The sequence below is a fragment of the Apodemus sylvaticus genome, chromosome 11, assembly GCF_947179515.1.
Source record: "Apodemus sylvaticus chromosome 11, mApoSyl1.1, whole genome shotgun sequence".
NCBI classification, from domain to species: Eukaryota; Metazoa; Chordata; class Mammalia; order Rodentia; family Muridae; genus Apodemus; species Apodemus sylvaticus.
In genome coordinates, this window is record NC_067482.1 from 13,122,358 (window position 1) to 13,132,085 (window position 9,728).

A 9,728-nucleotide genomic window follows, 5' to 3' on the forward strand; every position below is an offset into this window, starting at 1 on the left:
AATGTCATTGGGATTTTAAATGTGGTTTGCATTGAATCTATAGATCAATTTACCAATATAGCTATTTCTCCATAGTAATTCTGCCAACTCCCGAGTGGAGAAGGACTTTCTATCTCCTAGCATGTTTTTCAATTTATTTCTTTATTATTTTATCACTTTCATTATAGAAGCCTTTCAGACCTTTTTTTCAGGTTTATTTATAAGTATTTAAGGGAAGGGAAACTATTTCAAATGGATTATTTTACTAGTCTCTCTCTCTCTCTCTCTCTCTCTCTCTCTCTCTCTCTCTCTCTCTCTCTCTCTCTCTCTCTTTCTCTCTCAAGTCAGAGTCTCATGTAGATGGGTTGGCCTTGGACATCTGAACATGTGGTATGGCTGAATTCTTGACCTTCTTTCCTGTCTTCACCTGTCAGTCTCCATGTTGAGACCATAAGCACATGTCACCACACTTGGCTTCCAACTAACTTCCTTCTTCCTTCCTTCCTTTCCTCCTTCCTTCCTTTCTTCCTTTCTTCGTTCCCTCCTTCCTTCCTTTCTTCCTCTCATCCTTCCTTCCTTCCCTCCTTCCTTCCTTTCTTCCTTCCCTCCTTCCTTCCTTTCTTCCTTCCCTCCTTCCTTCCTTTCTTCCTTTCTTCGTTCCCTCCTTCCTTCCTTTCCTCCTTCCTTCCTTTCTTCCCTTCTTCCTTTCTTCCTTCCCTCCTTCCTTCCTTCCTTTCTTCCTTCCTTTCTTTCCTCCTTCCTTCCTTCCTTTCTTCCCTCCTTCCTTCCTTCCTTTCTTCCTTCCTTCCCTCCTTCCTTCCTTCCTTTCTTCCCTCCTTCCTTTCTTCCTTCCTTTCTTCCCTCCTTCCTTTCTTCCTTCCTTCCCTCCCTCCCTCTCTCCCTCCCTTCTTCCCTCTTTCCTTTCTTTCTTTCTTGATTTCTTTCTTGATTTCTTTCTTTCTTTCTTTCTTTCTTTCTTTCTTTCTTTCTTTCTTTCTTTCTTTCTTTCTTTCTTTTTCTCCCTTTCTTCCTCCCTTCCTTTCCTTTCTTTTTGTTTTCTTTTCATCAGATTTGGTTTGGGTGTATAGAAAACTAGTGATTTTTGTATGTTTACTTTGTGGTCTCCAACTTTGCTGAAGATGTTTATTAGATTGAATATCTTCTATTGAAGTCTTTGAGATTCTTTCAATAAAGGATCATGGCATGCAAATAGGGGCAATTGGACTTCTTTTCCCCTGTCTGGGTCCCTTGGAGCCCTTCTACTTTCCTTATTGCTCTGGGTGTGATTTCAAGAACTACGTTGAATAAAAGTGGTAATACTCAACAACCTTGCTTATATATATGATCTTAGAGGTAATACTATCAGCCTTTTCACATTCAATATAATGTTAGCTATAGATCTGCTGTATGTGTCATTTATTATGCTGTTTATAGGTCTCTATTACCCACTTTTTCAGGTATTTTAGCTTGAAGACTTGTTGAACTTGTTAAGGATATTTTTCTGCATTGACTGAGGGATTATGGGATTTAGATCCTTTCTTCTACCATGTGCTGTGTTACTTTTATTGATTAGCATAAGTTGAGATATCCTTGCATTTTTTGGCACAGATCTAACTTGGTCATAGTGTGTGATCTTTTTAAATGTGTTGTTGAAGTTAGTTTTCAAGTATTTTATTGCATATTTTATATCTTTGTTCATCGAAAAAATTGGTGTATGGTTTGTTATTGTGTCCTTACCTAGTTTGAGAATCAGGCTCACACTGGCTTTGTAAGGAATGAACTGAAAACATTATTTCCTGTCCTACTTTGTGTCATAGTTTGAGGGGCATTTATATTAATTCTTTAAAGATCTGGCAGAACCTGGCATTGAATCCCTCTGGTATTATTTTGAGAATCCATTTTATTGGTTCTTCAATCACATTGGTTAAAATTGACCTATTTAGAGATTTTTTTTTAAAAAAAAAACAAACTTAACTCAGTTGGGGTAGGTCATACATCTTTAGAAATACATTCATTTAATATAGATTTTCTAACTTACTGCAATATTGTTTTCAAAAATACTTTCTAATATATTTCAGGGTTGTCTATGGCAATATCTCTTTTATTTTATGTCTAATGCTTTATGTCTCTTTCTTTTGGTTGGTTTGGCTAAGGACATGTTAATTTTGTTTACCCTTTCAAAAAACCCAACATTTTATTTCATTGATCATTCATATTGTTCTTTTAGCCTCTAGCTTTTTAGCTTCATTTATGATTGTTATCATTTTTCTTATTTTTTCTAAAATATTGAGGGCATTGTTAACTTTATGTATATAATTTTTTTCCTATTTTCTATATTCATATTGTCTATGTGTGCCTGTGGAAGCCAGAAGAGGGTGTCAGATCCCTTGGGACTGGAGATAGACATTTTGAGCTATGGGGTCTCTGGCAACCAAAGCAAACCCAAATCCTCTGCAAGAGCAGAAAAAGCTCATAACTGCTGAGCCATCTGTCCAGCTCCCCACAGTTCCTCTTCCAACGTCTATGAAATCAGTCTACTTTTAACTCCAAATTTAAATGAGATCATACAGTGGTTGTCTTTCTGTGCCTGGATTATTTCACTTAACATGATGCCCCCTGGTTTCAATCCTGTTACTGTAATGGCAAACTTCATCTTTTTACGACCCAGGGGAATTCCATCATGTATATGCAACCACTTTTTATTTTTAAGCCACATATCAATTGACGGACATTTAGGTTGTTTCCATTTCTTGGCTATCATGAGTAAGTGCTGGAAGAAATGGGAGTCACGGGGACTTTTCGACTTTCACTTCCATTGGGTACACATCCATCCAGTCCTGGGATTGCTTCTGTTTTTGATTTTTAAGGGACCCTTTATATTGCTTTTTCTTTTAAATAGTGGCTGTAGTGGTTTCTATTTCTATAGAGAACAGGAGCTCCTCCCTCACCCCATCTTTGCCAACACTTGTTATCTGTTGTTCAGCAAGTACTTTTGTGACACACGTGCTAGGCACTCTCTAGATGCTGAGAGTCCAGCAAGAAACAAAATGGACAAAAATCCCTGCCTGGAAGCTGAAGGTGCAATTCAGCACCGGAACAGTTTTCTCCTGTGCTGTGGGTCCTCTCTTCATTTTCAAGCACTGAACACAAATTCCATCTGTCTGTCAACAGTGGTACATCGTGGGGGTGGGGAGCATGTGGGTAAAGCCAGTGCTTAGTGTGTTGGTGATTGCTAAGCATGACAGAGGAAACTAAGATAGAAAAGGAGATAGGGCATCAGGACAGATGGCATCATATCAGGAAGAGCACATAGGAAGATGAACCAGTAAAGACCTGAAGCAGATCCATGCGGAGCTGGGGAGGCAGAACCCACAGAGCTCCCAGAAGTACAAAGAACTCACTGCAAGAGCCTGGCACAGTCACAGACCAGCAAGAAAACCAACTTGGTTTCAGCAGACACAACCAAGGGCATGGGTGGAGGACCGGGAAGGGACAGACTTGGTAGCCACTTTAGGGATATTCTCTTGCTGTAGGTGAAGTGGAGGCCTTCATGGGATGGGACAGAGAAGTGACACGATCTGACTTATATTTTAATGGGGACAATTTAATGACTGTGTTGTGCAATCGGTAAAGCACTGGGACCAGTAAGAGATTGTTGCAGTAACCTAATGAGACATGATGCAAATATTTGCTGGTGGATTTGATGAGGTACAGAAGGTTCAAAAAGATCTCCAAGTTTGTGGCATGAGAAAGTAAAGAGATACTATTCCATTTGATGTATGTGCAAAAGATCTAGGAAGAACAGATCTGGGACAGATACAGCGCTCGATATTAGACACACTAATCAAATACCAAGCCAGCTGGATGGGAAATGAAAAAAATAAATAAAAAAGAAAGGACATGACTGCCCCTAGGTATGATGGAGGAGAAAGTTTATTGCAGATGTGTGGGAGAACATATCCGGCGGTCAAGATATCTGGGAGAGTCCAGAGTGCACACGACCCTGGGCCTGGTCATGTGAGGACAGCAGAGAGGGGGAAAAGGGAGGAGAGACACTGACCAAGGTGGGCAGCCAGTGCCAAGAGACTGGCCAAGAAAGTGGCATAGCAAACATATCTAACTCCAGGGGAAGCTGGAAGAACGACAGAGAAATTGAGAGAATAAGGCTAGTGGTAAGTGTACTCCCTGACCCACCCCAGTGATGCTGCCTGCCTCAGAAAATGTTCTTTATCTCAGCTAAGTTTATCATCTATAACCTTAAAAAGGTTAGCTAGAAACCCAACCCATAATCCTATTTAATACTGTTGTTATTATTGTTCTACAGGCATGGGTGTTTTGCTAACATGAATATCCGTGTACCATGTGCATGCCTGATGCCCACGGAGGCCAGAAAGGAATGTGACTATGGTTGTGAGCTACCATGTGAATGCTGGGAATCAAATCTGGGTCTTCTGGAAGAGCAGAGAAGTCAGTGTTTAACCAAAAATCATCTCTCCAGCCCCCATCATCCCATTTATTGATATGAATCCTAAGGAAATGATTTTAGTTGTATCAAGGTGCATATATATATGGTTGTTCTTCACAGTCTTACTTAAAATAAAGAAATCTAGAAGCAATCTAAATGCCTCAAGACAGGGAAAGGTTAAATAAATTGGCATATATCTGTAGAATAAAATATTATACACCCATTGAAATGACTTTACATAATAGTTAATTACATTGGGAAATTATGTTATATAATAAAATAAAATAAAAATTAATACAGAGTTACATACAATATGATCCTAACTTTTTATTTTTCCATGTTCAGGTGGCAAAGAATATAAAGAGATATTTGTAATGTCAGTGATAGACACATTTTTTTGTCTCATATGTGTATGTTTTGCATTTTTCCACCAGAGATATTTTTATAATTATATTTAATTTTTACCAGTATTTTAAGGTAGAAGTTGAGATGAGGAATTCCTGAGTTATCCCCAGTTATCCTGAGAGCTCTCTGTCTTATTTCAATTGTAGGCTCTAATATTGGGCACCTTTTCTCCCAGAACAAAGGGTCAAACTGAGTTGACCTTGCATCAGGGTGGTGGAACTGTCACAAAGCACACACAGCTGTGTGGTGGCTGTAGAAATGATCTCCTTGGAGCCCCGGGACAGTTCATCAGCCTGGGGCTTCACCCACTGGAGCTGGTGGCGGGCCCTGCAGCTCACTGAACACCTAGAACTCATCCCTGAGTCTAGGCTGTTTATTCATTCATTCACATGCCTGCATTCTTTGAAGTTGAGTCATTTCCTGTTTCAATCTCTTCCACATACCAGGCCCTTCTCCCCACCCGCGGACACCTCTGGCCCAGAATTGACTGAGCAGGATATCTGTCTGTCCTACAATGCAGGGGATATTCTTCAAGCGGGTGAAGTGTTAGTCTGTGTCTGTGTCTGTGTCTGTGTCTGTGTCTGTGTCTGTGTCTGTGTCTGTGTCTGTGTCCATGGCAAAATAATTGCCCTGTGCAGCCTGCCCACCTGATTGGGCAGAAGTGAACAGTCAAGGCAGATGACGTACACCCGCCAGTGGGATGGGTGTGTGGATAGCTAAACAGCCCCCAGGTTTTGACTGGAAGGCTGGATTTAACACTCTTCTGTATCTTCAAAACAAGGAAGCCACACAGGCCTCCTGGCTCTTGGCAAGCCACAGATTGCCCTTATGTTCTTACTCAGCACTTTGGGTCTTACAGAAACGCTGCCTCCACATGTCACAACCAGTTCCTCCAGTCTGAAGATCCCCTGGGTGTGGCCAGAGTCAGAGCAGCCCCAGGAAGAAAGAACTGGAATGGGCAGGGTGGGAGCAAGAATCAGGCTTTACAGCTCCAGCCAGCTTGAAGAGAGCCTCGTGAGCAGCTCTTGTTGCCACCTAGAATCTTCCTCTGCCCCAGCTGCCATCCTGTGACTGATCCAGAAAACCTCAAATGCAGACTCATCAAGCCCAAGGCAGCCTCATGTGTGTTCCTACAACACCTACCTATGCTCAGTCTGTCTTACAGTTTTTCCCTGGTTCATCCTCTGGTGTGGCTCCCTTATGAGCTGTCAGTGTTCTGGAAAATGAGACTGGTTTTATTTAGATTGCATTCATGTCTTTTAGCATAATACTTTGAGTTTATTGAATAAACTTGATTTTCATGGAAGTGAGTCTCAATCTGAAGCATAGAACAGATGCAGGAATGTTGGGTACCATACCCCAGGCTTGTTATAGCTTCTAGGAATGTCAGCCTTCATTGATCTTGCTGTCTGTCATTGAACAAAACCACACTCATTTCAATGGTTCATATATTAAAGACACTGAGGATGCTAGCCGTATTTATGAAGAGAACCTAATTAAATTCTTGCAGGAAAATCAACACCCATGTACAAACATAAGGAATTAAAGGGAGAATACAATGTGAGATGGTTGTACTGGTATATGGGGTATACGGTTGTAAACCCAGCACTGTAGAGACTGATGCAAGAGAATTATGAGTTCAAGGCCAGCCTGGGCTATATATAATGAAACGTTCTCTAAATAATAAATAAATAAAACAATGATGTAGATCTGTGTTTATTGCTGCGCAAGGGTGCTGTCAGAGACCGAAAGCAAACTGCTAGTATGTAGCTGCTGTGGAGCAGTGAGTTCAGAGAGTTTACACCTGAAGCATCATTTAGTATAAACAATCAACTCTCTGAAGACTCGCCCAGATGTATCCTCACTTGGAGTTTTGAGTGAAAGACAGGAAGTCTAGAAGTCAAAGAGAAACTCGTGAATTTGAAGCAATTAATTTCCTGAAAGTAAACCCCTAGTCCTTTTGATAAAGGATTCTTCCTTCTCTCTCCAGAATCACCACCACCATCACCTCCTCCGCTTCCTTTTCCTCTTCTTTTTTCTCCTCTTCCTCTTCCTCCTTCTTTTCTAGTACCCATGGCACAGACTGAACAATTAAGAAAATGGCAAAACTCCACAAAACTAGTAGGTGTGTCGGAAACACATCCTTGGTAGAAAGTTGGGAGTGAACACTAACCCTGACCAAGCGCTGGACACTTGATCATATAGAAAGGACCCACAATGGAGTAGACATTTCATCAACACTTCCAGAGGGCTCACTAGTGGCTGCCCAGAGAAAAATGCAGAAGGAGCAAACTCTTCCCATGCCTTTCCGGGATGCTCTCTGGAGGTGACTTGTCCCGCAGCCGGGAAAGGACTGAAGGAAGGAATCTTTGTTATCAGCAGAAAGAGGATGAGGTTTGGCATCAAGGATTAGAAAGTAGAGCTTCATGCCCATGGTTTGTGGCTTCCTTTCGGCCCAGTCAGACACTTCCTGAGAACCAGCTCCCAGCTTACCTCTGTACGGGAGGAAGGGCTTTTCTCTGCTGGACTTGTTTGCTTTGTGGGCTTGCATGGACTGACACAGCTCTGCCCCCTGCCTTTCCACACTGTGTCCATACCTCTCCCAAGCACAGCTTCTCTCCAAGAAAGCGACTCTTTAGCAGGGGCTGTAAAATGGATCCCTTTGAGCTTTGGGGTGGCACTGTCCCCTCCTGTTTATGAAGGAGTAGACGTGAATAGTAAAATGCTTGCACGAATCATTTCTCAGATTTGTGGCTTAAGCAGGGATTAGCATGTTCTAAACAAAGTATTTTCCATCCACCAAAATAAAGGAAGACATAAGAAGTTCTAGTTTGAGTCTCCCTCTCAAGTTCTCACTTTTCTAGATGGATACTTTTTTTCTTTCTTTTTTCTTTCTGAAAGTACAGACACAGTCTGGCAAGGCCGAGTGTTCTGGGACTTTTTTCCTTTTTTTTTCCTTTCTTTCCCATTTTTATATTTCTTTTCTTTTTAAGATGGTTCTTACCATGCTGCCCCAGCTAGTCTTGATTTCCTAGCCTCAAAAGCTCTGCCACCTCACCTTCCCAAGTAGGTACAGGTGTGTGTCACCTCACCTTCCCAAGTAGGTACAGGTGTGTGCCACCACACCCAGGCAGTGGTAAATCTTCCCACTCATGCTGAATCAGGGGTGATGGTGCAGGATACCAGAAACAGGTGGAGGAGCCTTGTTCCTGGGCTTTGCTAGTTAACTGGTGCTGGGAGAAGGTCAAGGAGAAACAGCTGGGCCAGACTCACAGGTGTCCGCAGGCAATGAGGAGAGGGACCTGTAAAGGACTGGCTTGGCCTCCAGCAGGAGAAATCCAAGCAAAGATAAAAACCAGAACAGAGAGTGGGTCATCCAGTGGTGACAGATATCCAGACCTCAGGAGAGAATAAAGTCAAGCATTTCTCTTAGAAGAGAAGAAAGGCTGAATAGAGAAAGGGCCAGGATGAAAGAAAGTCAGAGAGAGAGAGACATACCTTAGAGCCCAGCTGTTCTCTCTTTGAATAGTTACGCTCTACTCATCTATGAAGCAGGGGCCATAGGAACTAAGAGCATACTGGGGAGCATTAAAATGAAAATGGTTATGTGTCATTTCACATCACAAAGCAGACGCTCTATGAGTTATAGGTACTATTTTATGCTATGTAACATAAACGTGAAAATGGAGACATAGTAAGTCATATTTATATAAATTACTGATGAGATATAAAATGACATGTAGTTATTATATTCATATATTATGCATTAATATGTTATGATTGTATATTGAAAAATATTACTATTTGTTGGACTTAATATTTATACTTTATGTATAATAATCTTAGTCCTATATTATGACATTAAATGTTTTAACATAATATTTTTATTAATTCTAATCCTTTTATATTTCATTTCCTTTATCTTAAAATGTATAACCCACCAAATATAATTCATAGCTCTCATATACTCATGGGTCTGAAGTCATCTACTTGAACATGGTCTCCTATCAGAGGCCTTATTTCTAAAGAAAACTGACTCTGTTTTCCCATCAAAAGCCATCAACAGTCAATAACTCCTCTAGGGGTTGGAACTCACATGCCTCAACTCTTCCATGCTGCTTGGTTTTGTATAGAGAAGAACAGCTACTATGAGTTCATGCGTGAGCAGACCTGTCATATTCATAGGACAGTGCTATCTGTAATATATAGATAGTGGTACATATCCTTAGACTTTCAACCAAGGGCATAGATGAGTAAAGGTGCCTGACTATTACAAGCCTGGACTATCAGAGATCCTTAGGTAACCCAAACCCAGAAAGACAAATGTCATAACCTCACATTTGTCTGTGGATCCCAGATCTACATCTTCAGACCCCTGAATAAAGTCCTGCGGATTATGGGTCTCTAGTTCCTTGGCACAAGTTTGATCTTTGCCATCTCTCTGCATGCACACTTTCTCTCTCTCTTCCTCCTCTCTGTCTCCGTGTCTGTCCCCTTCCTTCTGTCTCTCTCTGCATGGTGATTTAATAACACTCTCCTGTGTGGCCATTGAACTTAGTGCTGCCCCCAATAAACCTGCTTTTATACTTTAATTTGGCTTGAATTTGCTGATTTTGTTGGCTGAGATAACCTATCATCACCCTTTGAAAACTCCCTAGAATTCCAAGTGTCACACAATCGCAGAATTGTAACTGGCAAAATCATGCCTCTGGAGAGCACAAAGCCAATCAGAGTCAGCGGCTCTGAACAGTTTTAAGCAGCCCCATATCTCATAACTGGGATTAAAACAAAAACATATTCTTATAATATTTTTGTGTCTTTTAAAGGAACCGAAATTCCAAAACTGTCACTACTGAAGCTATTGCTGTTTCCCTTGGTT